At 38.0% G+C, this 9,350-nt stretch overlaps 1 pseudogene; it reads left to right on the top strand.

Moving 5' to 3' along the window:
- The first annotated feature begins 6,066 nt into the window (after window positions 1–6,066).
- Window positions 6,067–6,418, top strand: LOC122751798 (annotated as a pseudogene).
- Window positions 6,419–9,350: the final 2,932 nt, after the last annotated feature.

Genomic DNA, 9,350 nt, shown 5'->3' with positions numbered 1-9,350 from the left:
TTTCTACACCTGGGTTCACAGTGCCATACTCCCCCAGCACAAATACAGTTGTCAATAGATTCAATCTTTTTGTCCAGGGTCCAAGTTTATGAGCTAATAGATGACAGTATTAGAGCAAAACCTGGAGACTGTCTCTTTTCTAAAATGAATTAAAGGGATGTTGTCCTAAAGCAAATACTGAATACCAATGATGAAATTTACATATAAACATTAAAAGAGAAGCATGTTGCTACTCCCAGTCTGACCATAAGATGTTGCCAGAGACCAGACTATCATGTCTTTTTACCATACACATAGCTCTCTTTACACATAGATAACAATCCCCAGGAAGATAAGGTCATGGGAAGAAAACAGCTTGATTTACATAAATAAACAGACTAAATACTAATAATTCAACTCTGAAGAGAATCAGTGTGCACACTTAAAAATTCCTTTTTCAGGTCAATATTGGGACTTGAGATAATTTACTCTATGTTTTAGTTATCTACCTATCTGACCAGGAAGACAAGGCTTCCCCAACTTTTCATAGGCTCTGAAGAGTGTTAATTGGTACATGCTCTATGATCCCTTCCCCTCCTTCAGTGTCAGTCTGGGGTCTTCCTCAAGAAAAAAAAGTCCTTCAAAGCTTTGTCCCTTGAGGATTTTCCCAGGCTTCATATTGCCAATTATTGTTAAAATTATCAAACTAAACATAAACAGCACCCCAAGACAATCATACATAGACAAAATGTGTAACTTTTCCCCAATGATGTGGCTACCTTTTAGCTTGGAGTCAAAATTGTGGAATTTGAGGTTGAGAGGAGAGCCAGATCGCCAATTACAGTTCTCCAGAAGGTCTCCACCTCTTTCAGGTGAAAAAGTCTTACTAGGGAACACTCAGAAATGGGGGTTTCCCAAGAAGGATTTGGGGATTAGCCTCTCTCCCCCAATCCTGAACAATCCTCCCCAAATTGTGGCAAATAAAAGTAATAAAGTAAACAGGTACAGAGCTCTGAGCAAAATCAATTTATTAACATTAATGTGTATAACTTAACAAAGCAGGTCAGACTGGCAACCTCAGTGAAACCAGTGACCCCAATGAGAAGAAGGGGATCCTCTTCACCAACACACAACAAAGAAGGGGTTTTGGTGGGCATGGAGAAAAGGTGATAGGTTGTAGGATTGGAGAAGGAATATTACAATTGGTTATACTAAGAAAGGTGGGCTAGAATTCACATAAGGCTTATCACTACCCCTCTCTAACAATTAAGGAATGTAAATTGTTTTATAAGACTCACCTACATCCTATAATTTTTTCTGGGCATCAAAACTACCAGACTTGTCTCTTTGGATGAGATTAAAAACTCCCATAATTACACAAGAACAAGCAAAGGCAAACGATGTATTTTTTGGAAATGGTACCAAGTTGCGGGACTTAAAGCTAACAAACGGATGTCCTGGAAGTATCCCAGGGGCTACCAACATGAGAGATAACAGTTTTTCTTTTAATTACAATTTTTAAAAAATTCAGAGGGAAAGCTAAATTCCTGAACTCAATTCAAGGACATAGATAGGTAACTTTAGGAATCAAAGTAGTATTAATTTAATTTTCTTCAAAGACTATTATGAAAATAATTGCATTTTATACATTAGCATTTAGTATAGACAATAAAAAGCCAGGGAAAATCATCAATACTCTCTAAATTAAATCAACATATACTTTTGTTTTGTTTTGTTTTGTTTTTTGTTTGTTTTGTTTTTTGTGAGGCAATTGGGGTTAAGTGACTTGCCCAGAGTCACACAGCTAGTAAGTGTTAAGTGTCTGAGGTCGGATTTGAACTCAGGTACTCCTGACTCCAGGGCTGATGCTCTATCCACTGTGCCACCTAGCTGCCCCTGCGCCACCTAGCTGCCCCAACTTATACTTTTATATTTAGTTACTTCAATGTAAAGATGGGAAGAGGTGAAGATGGGGTTAAATTGTTGCAAAATATTGCTCAATAGTAAGAAATGAGGGATGGGTGACAGCTAGGTGGTACAGTGGATAGAACACCAGCCCTGGATTCAGGAGGACCTGAGTTCAAATCTGGCCTCAACTTACTAGCTGTGTGACCCTGGGCAAGTCACTTAATCCCAGTTGCTTCACAAAAAAAAAAAAAGAAAGAAGGAAAGGAAGAAATAAGGGAGGACAAGGACCCATAGAGTATACAGGACCCATGTAGAATTGGTAAATATATAGGAAAAGAATTCATATATAAGTACAAAAGTCATTCCCCAATAGATAAATGGTCATAGGATATGGATAGGCATTTCTCAAAAGAAGAAAAGCAAGCTATAATTAACCATATAAAAATGCTCCAATCACTGATAATTAGGGGAATACAAATTAAAACAATTCTAAGGTTTCATCTTATACACATCAGTCTGGCAAAAATGATAAAAAAGGAACATAACTTTTGGTGGGGTTGTGAGAGAAAAGGTAAACTAATGCAGTATTAATGGAAACATTCTGGAAACCTATTTGGAATTATATCCCCCTCACCAAATTGCTAAATTATGAATACCCTCTGACTCAGTAAAATCACAACTACACTTAATACCGCAAAGAATTAAAAGAAAGAGGACCAATATTTCTAAAAATATTTATAGCAACACTTTTTGCTGTAACAAACAACTAGAAACTAAGGGGGTGACCATAAATTAGAAAATGTCTGGAAAATAATTAAAAAGAAAAAAAGAAAATGTTTGAATAAATTAGAATATGTGAATATGTATGAAGCTCTCTGGGGGTCACTTGCTCAATTTGCACTCACTGGCAAATTTGGTTCCTAAAGGATACTACTTCTCCCCTCAGAGCTCTAGGGCTAACCCTAAGGGAATATGACTTAATACTATCACTCACAAGCTACCGTCAATATCAATCAATCAGCAGAACTCTATAAACTTCTGAAAAAGAGTATTTGCTGAGAAGGTGCAGCAAGAACAATAGAAACAAAACATGTTCTTTGCCTCAAATCTAGAAGAACACTGTCCCCTTGCACACAGAAGGTCACATAAAAGAATGGATTTAAATTTAAAGTATAATGGAGGTAAAACATGCATAGTCAATGGATACCTATTGACTCTTGGCCCTAGAAAATCTTTTTTCCCTTCATGACTTTTTCATAAAGATTCCTTTATATGTAGCTTTTGGACAGGTTGAGTAATTGGTGACTTTCTAGACTCCATCACCAGCGTTTGTCTCAGTCATGGGGGCGCCATGATCCAAGAAGCTACTGTTGTCCTCAGAGCATTGTCTTTTATAAAATCCTTTTATATCCTTTTATAAAATCTTCCTCTATGGTCAGGCTGCAGTGTATTTTGCTACTGACTCAGGTTGTCACTAGCACCTCTGACAGGTCTCACTGCTTAACCAGGGACTCTCATACCAGGATATTCATTCATTTCATATTATGATGTTTAAAATTAAATGTGTGTTCACCTTATTCTTGTCCCAAGTTTAGGGAAAGTTAACTAGGATTTACTTATAAATTAGAAGCTTTAGCAGCAGTTTGGGGGCATTAAATGTTTATTAGAAAAAAGAGAACACCTGGGTCAGAAAGTTAAGAAAAGGTCTGTCTAGCCTAGCATTCCAGCCTCGCCTGGTTCTTCCTCAATTTCTCCACCACTAGCCTGTTCAAGAGACGAACTGAGCATGGAAGCTCCCTCTGCATCCCAAGGAGAGGCAGTCCTTCCACACTGCTTCAAGCTAGCATCCCCCAAATCCATTGGTTCACTGGACTTGAGGGTGGTTCCATGTTGAGGTCAGAGTCCACAGGCTCTGAGAACACACCCTCCTGGGGACTAGGCAGGTGTGGCTTCAATTGAATTAACTTTAAGTGAGTTAACCAGTGGAGTCAGTCAATATCAGTCAATCCAATCAGTCCAAATCAATCCCCTCGAGCTGGGCCTTTGGGCATTGGCAAAACCCATTATTTTCTTATAAGGTCAAGAAAAAAAAAAAGCAACAGGGACACATGGCAACCAGGTGAGGAAAGGAGGCCAGCTTCTCTTCTCTATCTGGCAGCTTACAGTAGTCTTCCTCACTCATATGAATAACTATTTCTTCATGTACCTGTGGGACTGTAAAGTGAGGGAGCCACCTGCTTGCATGCTTCTTAGTAATGGAATGCCTGATTTATGATCCTTTGAATAAGCTTATAATGTTTATTTTCAATACAACTTTATGCATGATCCTCTCACAATATATAAAACAAAAGTTATCTTAACATATAACAGAGATAGAGGGCAGTGAGGTGACACAGTGGATAAAGCACCAGCCCTGGATTCAGGAGGACATGAATTAAAATCTGGCCTCAGACACTTGACACTTACTAGCTGTGTGACCCTGGGCAAGTCACTTAACTGTCATTGCCCTGAAAAAAGAAAGTGCATATATATATATATGAGTTAAATTAAAATCCTTTAAAAAATACAAAAAGGGCTCGTTCTACCATCTTGCAGTGCCACCACCATGGTGCACAAGAATGTCCTGGCAGATGCTCTCAAAAACAACAACAATGCAGAAAAATGAGGAAAATGCCAGGTTCTCATTAGGCCATAATTATGGGCCATAATCATCAGGTTCTTAACTGTGATGATGAAGCACAGTTACATTGGTGAATTTGAGATCATCGATGATCACAGAGCATGAAAAATTTTTGTGAACCTCACAGGCAGATTAAACAAGTGTGGTGAAATCAGACCCAGATTTGGTGTTCAATTGAAAGATCTGAAAAAGTGGCATAATAATCTGCTACCATCCTGTCAGTTTAAGTTCATTGTGCTTACAACCTCAGCTAGCATCATGGACCATGAAGAAGCAAGATGAAAACACACAGGAGGAAAAATCCTGGGATTATTTTTCTAAGGGTGTAAAACATACATACAAATAAAATGCTCCAATGGACCAAAAACAAACAAAAAAATACAAAGAGGATATCTTTCATTGGGAAACTGCTCACCAGCAACAATCATATAAAAATGCAGAGACCCAAGAGATATGGGTTCTTTTATTTTTATTATTTTTTATGATTTTTTTTTGTGGGGCAATGAGGGTTAAGTGACTTGCTCAGGGTCACACAGCTAGTAAGTGTCAAGTGTCTGAGGCTGGATTTGAACTTAGGTCCTCCTGAATCCAGGGCCAGTACTTTATCCACTATGCCACCTAGCTGCCCCCAAGATATGGTTTCTTAATAAGGATATTCATCCCACAGAAAACCTGATGAAAGATATAGATTTAGAAAAACATGGGAGGACTTGTACAAACCAATGCACTATGAAGTGAACAGAACCAGGTAAACAATGTATAAAACCACAACACTGTACAGAAAGCAAAAAAGAAAACTCTGTTCATTGCAAGAACTAACCACTACTCCAAACGATGATAGATGCTTCTCCCTCTTGGCAAATAAATGATAGACTAGAGGTGAATAATGAGTCATACATTTTTGGACAGGGCCAAAGGTATGGATATATTTTTCCTGACTATGTTAATTGATTATAAGGGACAGATTTTTTAAAAAAATTATTCTGAAGGAGCAGCTAAGTGGTGCAGTGGATAAAGCACCTAACCCTCATTGCCCTGCAAAAAAAAATTCTTTTGATTTTTTTGAAGAGATTGACCCCAGGAAGAGAATGGGGTAGAAATAATGATTTAAATAAAGTCTCCATGAAGGGTTGTTTTTAGTTTGTTTTGTTTTATGAGAACAGAAGAGAACAGGAGGTTCCAAAAAATACACAGACGATTGAGATAACTTTGGAATAAATATGCTAAGTGCCACATACTATATTTTATTTTATTTTTTGTTCTGAACTTAAATACAAAAAAAGAGCATTTCACCATTTACAGAAGAAAATAAGAAAATTGCACACGCAATAATGAATCTCTGTAGGCGCTTGCGTGCTTCCTCTTTACTCGGCCTGACCAGAGGCTGCAGATATGGAGCAAAGGCCGGGGCCTAGGACCAAGCCAGGCCAGACATGGGGCCTCTGGATTGAGATGAGTTGCACCTTCACAGACTCAGGGCAGCGCCGGCTGACCGAGCCATGGCCAGCACAATGGTAGTGGTTGGAATAATGATTGCTGCTGCAGGATTTGCAGGCCAATATGTTTTGCAAACAATACAGCGTATGGAGTCTCAAGTAAAGCAAGCTATTCGAAGTCTGCCCAAATGTGCCTTCAGTGGTGGCTATTTATAGAGGTGGGTTTGAACTCCATATTACAAAGCAAGAAGCAGCACTCATATTGGGAGTAAATCCTACAGCCAATAAGGGGAAAATTAGAGATGCTCACTGATGAATCATGCTTTTAAACAACCCAGACAAGGGAGGATTTCCTTATGTAGCAGCCAAAATCAATGAAGCTAAAGATTTCTTAGAAAGTCAAGGTAAGAAGTAAAATTAATACACAGATGTTAAATTTATATATACCTCAATTACTTTGTGTATAGGAGTCCTGATGTTTCATAATAACTTCATAAAAGGTATAGTATTTCTCTAAAAAAAAAGAATGAATCTCTATTTCATATTGCTTGTTTTTTTAATGTCAATATTTCTACCCTAACTTCCCCAATTCCCCCCTCCAAAAAACTGAAAGAAATAAACAATTCCTTTGTAACAAATAAAATAATAAGCAAGAAAAATAAATCCATATAGAGGCCAAGTTGAAAACTGTTTCTTTCTCCACCTTGAATCTATTACCTCCGTGTCAGGAGATGGATAATATTCTTTGTCATAAGACTTCTGCACACATGGTTGGTCATTGCATTGATAAGCTTTAAGTCGTTCAAAGTTGTTTTTGTTTACAATATTATCCTTCTATAAATTTTTCTTCTGGCTCTGCTCACTTCTCTTTCTACATCTGATCATGCTACCTAGGATTCCCTGCAAGTGTCTTGTTTTATAGATGTAATGATATTCCATTACATTTGCTTACAAAAATTTGTTCAGCCATTCACAAATTGATAAGCACCCCTCTTATATTCTAGATATTATCCTTTTTTCTTTTAATTCCCTCCTTTAAGATGAGTGTGAGGAAATGGGGATGGTCTCCTCTCAATAAGAATATAATAGTCACCATTCAAATCACAGTCTTCCAGACCTGTTTTAGGACAAAAGTTTCAGATTCCCTCCTGCCCCTCTGGCAAACAAAATCACATGGTTCTAGGAGCACTGAGCTGGTCTCAATTAGGTCAATAATTATGGAAATTAAGTTCAGGAATACTGTGTTCTGGTTAGTTTTTGTGTGTAGAATGCAACCCTTGAGTAATGGGACCAGTGATGAAAAAGGGAACGGTCCATTCGCGTTAAGGACTATGGTTTAAAACAGACCCTGCGAGTCCCCCATTTTTAGCACCCACCAGCTGCACACTGGGTTGCCCATTTTTGAGAGAATGACAATCAACCTTTGTCACACGCTGCTGAGTTCCAGAGAATTATTGAGAAGAGGATCATTTTTCCTCACAATTTGGAGGTCCCACCAAGATAGCTACAGGGAGGGGGGACCCACACATTCCACCTCTCTTTAGACAAGATGTCTTGCTGAACTGTTAGCAGTGGTCAAATGGATTGTTGGAGCCCAGGGAGGTCCAACTCCTGAGGAAGCCAGAGGAACTCAGCAGGGATGTCCCAAACACAGGGTGGAGCATGCTCACAAAGGGGGTGAGAATTTATCAGATTGGGGGAAATTTCAGGCCACGTTAAGTCTGTGCACTTGGATCCCATGGAAGGAAAGGACTGATGAGTACTTCCTGGGTGGTTAAAAAGCTGGGGTTTGAGGTAAAAGTCTGATGGGGGCCAGTCAGTTCAAGTCTGAAGGCTTGTATTATAACCAAGCAGTTCAAGCCTGCAGTTTGGGATATCTAGGAGATTATAGAGAGTTCCCCAGAATTAGAAAAGTCACCAAGGATAGTTTTGAAGGAACTGAGTAAAAGTGGTCTATTGGAAATCTTTAAAAAACAGTCCTTTTAGGGAACAAATTAAATGAGTAGAATGAAATTGAACCCTGTTTGTACTGACAGTGAAAAACCTGAAAGGAAAAAAATGTGTTCTGTCCTTTAAGTGCTTACCTGTGATTATCTGGGAAGAACCAGAAAGTGATTGAAATGGGATAAAATATTTTGGGATGAATGAGTTTTGATTTGGGTATAATAGTCTGGTGTATTCTTTTTAATTTCCAAAATGGTTACAGGGGTCTAAAGTCAGAATGGAGGATGCCATGTGTTCTAAATCCCTCCCCCCTTTCTTTCCTCGTGGTAGTTTCCGCTATGGGCGGGGGGAGGGATGTGGTGGACATCTAGTGCCTAAGATTTTGATCTTTTAAAGATATTTTTTGATGTGCACAAAAATTGTTTAAAAATGATTAGAATTGAGGGCAGCTAGGTGGCACAGTGGATAGAGCACCGGCCCTGGAGTCAAGAGTACCTGAGTTCAAATGTGGCCTCAGACACTTAACACTTACTAGTTGTGTGACCCTGGGCAAGTCACTTAACCCCAATTGCCTCACTAAAAAAACCAAAATGATTAGAATTAACTAAAGATAATGGCAAACCAAATTGGCCTATTGGAGTTCCTTTGACCAGTCTAAATTGGGTTGAAAAAGAAATTATAGGATTGTTTCATGTGTGTCTATATTGTCTTGTCTCTGTGTAAATGTGTGAGATTGTCTCATGAGTTCAAGTTCCTGTTGAAAATGTAAGTTTGTCCTTGGAATTTAGAAGGAAAAATTTGTCTGATTGTTTGACAAAACTACCCCCCTCCCCTCCCCCAAAATGTGGCTAGGTTAAGGAAGTAGAGGAGGGGCATTGTCTTGCAAACTAATTAGAAAACTGAATGTAGCATTAAAATATTAATTTAAGCCAGCAAAAGAAAGGAAATCGTCCAAAAAGGTCTGTGAATTTGATTGGGCCATCTAGTTAAGAAATTTGGGAATTCCTACAAAATAAAGTAAAATAAAATCTGTTAAAATATGAAATGCTTGGAATAAATGGTTCTTGGGTGAATTAATATTAAAATGAAATTATCAATTGAGGTTCTATAGAATATCATTTGGGAAATAGATTCAGGTGTAATTGAACTAATTCTGATTTCATTTTAAGTGAAATTTATTATGATGATACTCTATAGTTTTAAGTTACTTACCTCAGGTGATTTGTAATATGTAAAGCAAAAGTGCCCAACAGTTTAATAGTTCATTGTATTAGAGATATTGTCATAATGTAGATCCTTTAAATTCTTTCAGGTTATGAATTTAATTGATTGTAACAATGGTTTTCTGTGAAGTGGGCATAGTAATAACCTTTTACTTTTAAACTCTGTCTTCAATTTCCAAC

This window comes from Dromiciops gliroides, chromosome 3 (assembly GCF_019393635.1).
Source record: "Dromiciops gliroides isolate mDroGli1 chromosome 3, mDroGli1.pri, whole genome shotgun sequence".
NCBI lineage: Eukaryota > Metazoa > Chordata > Mammalia > Microbiotheria > Microbiotheriidae > Dromiciops > Dromiciops gliroides.
Note: the sequence above shows the minus strand (reverse complement) of the source record. Positions and strands in the feature narration are given on the sequence as shown.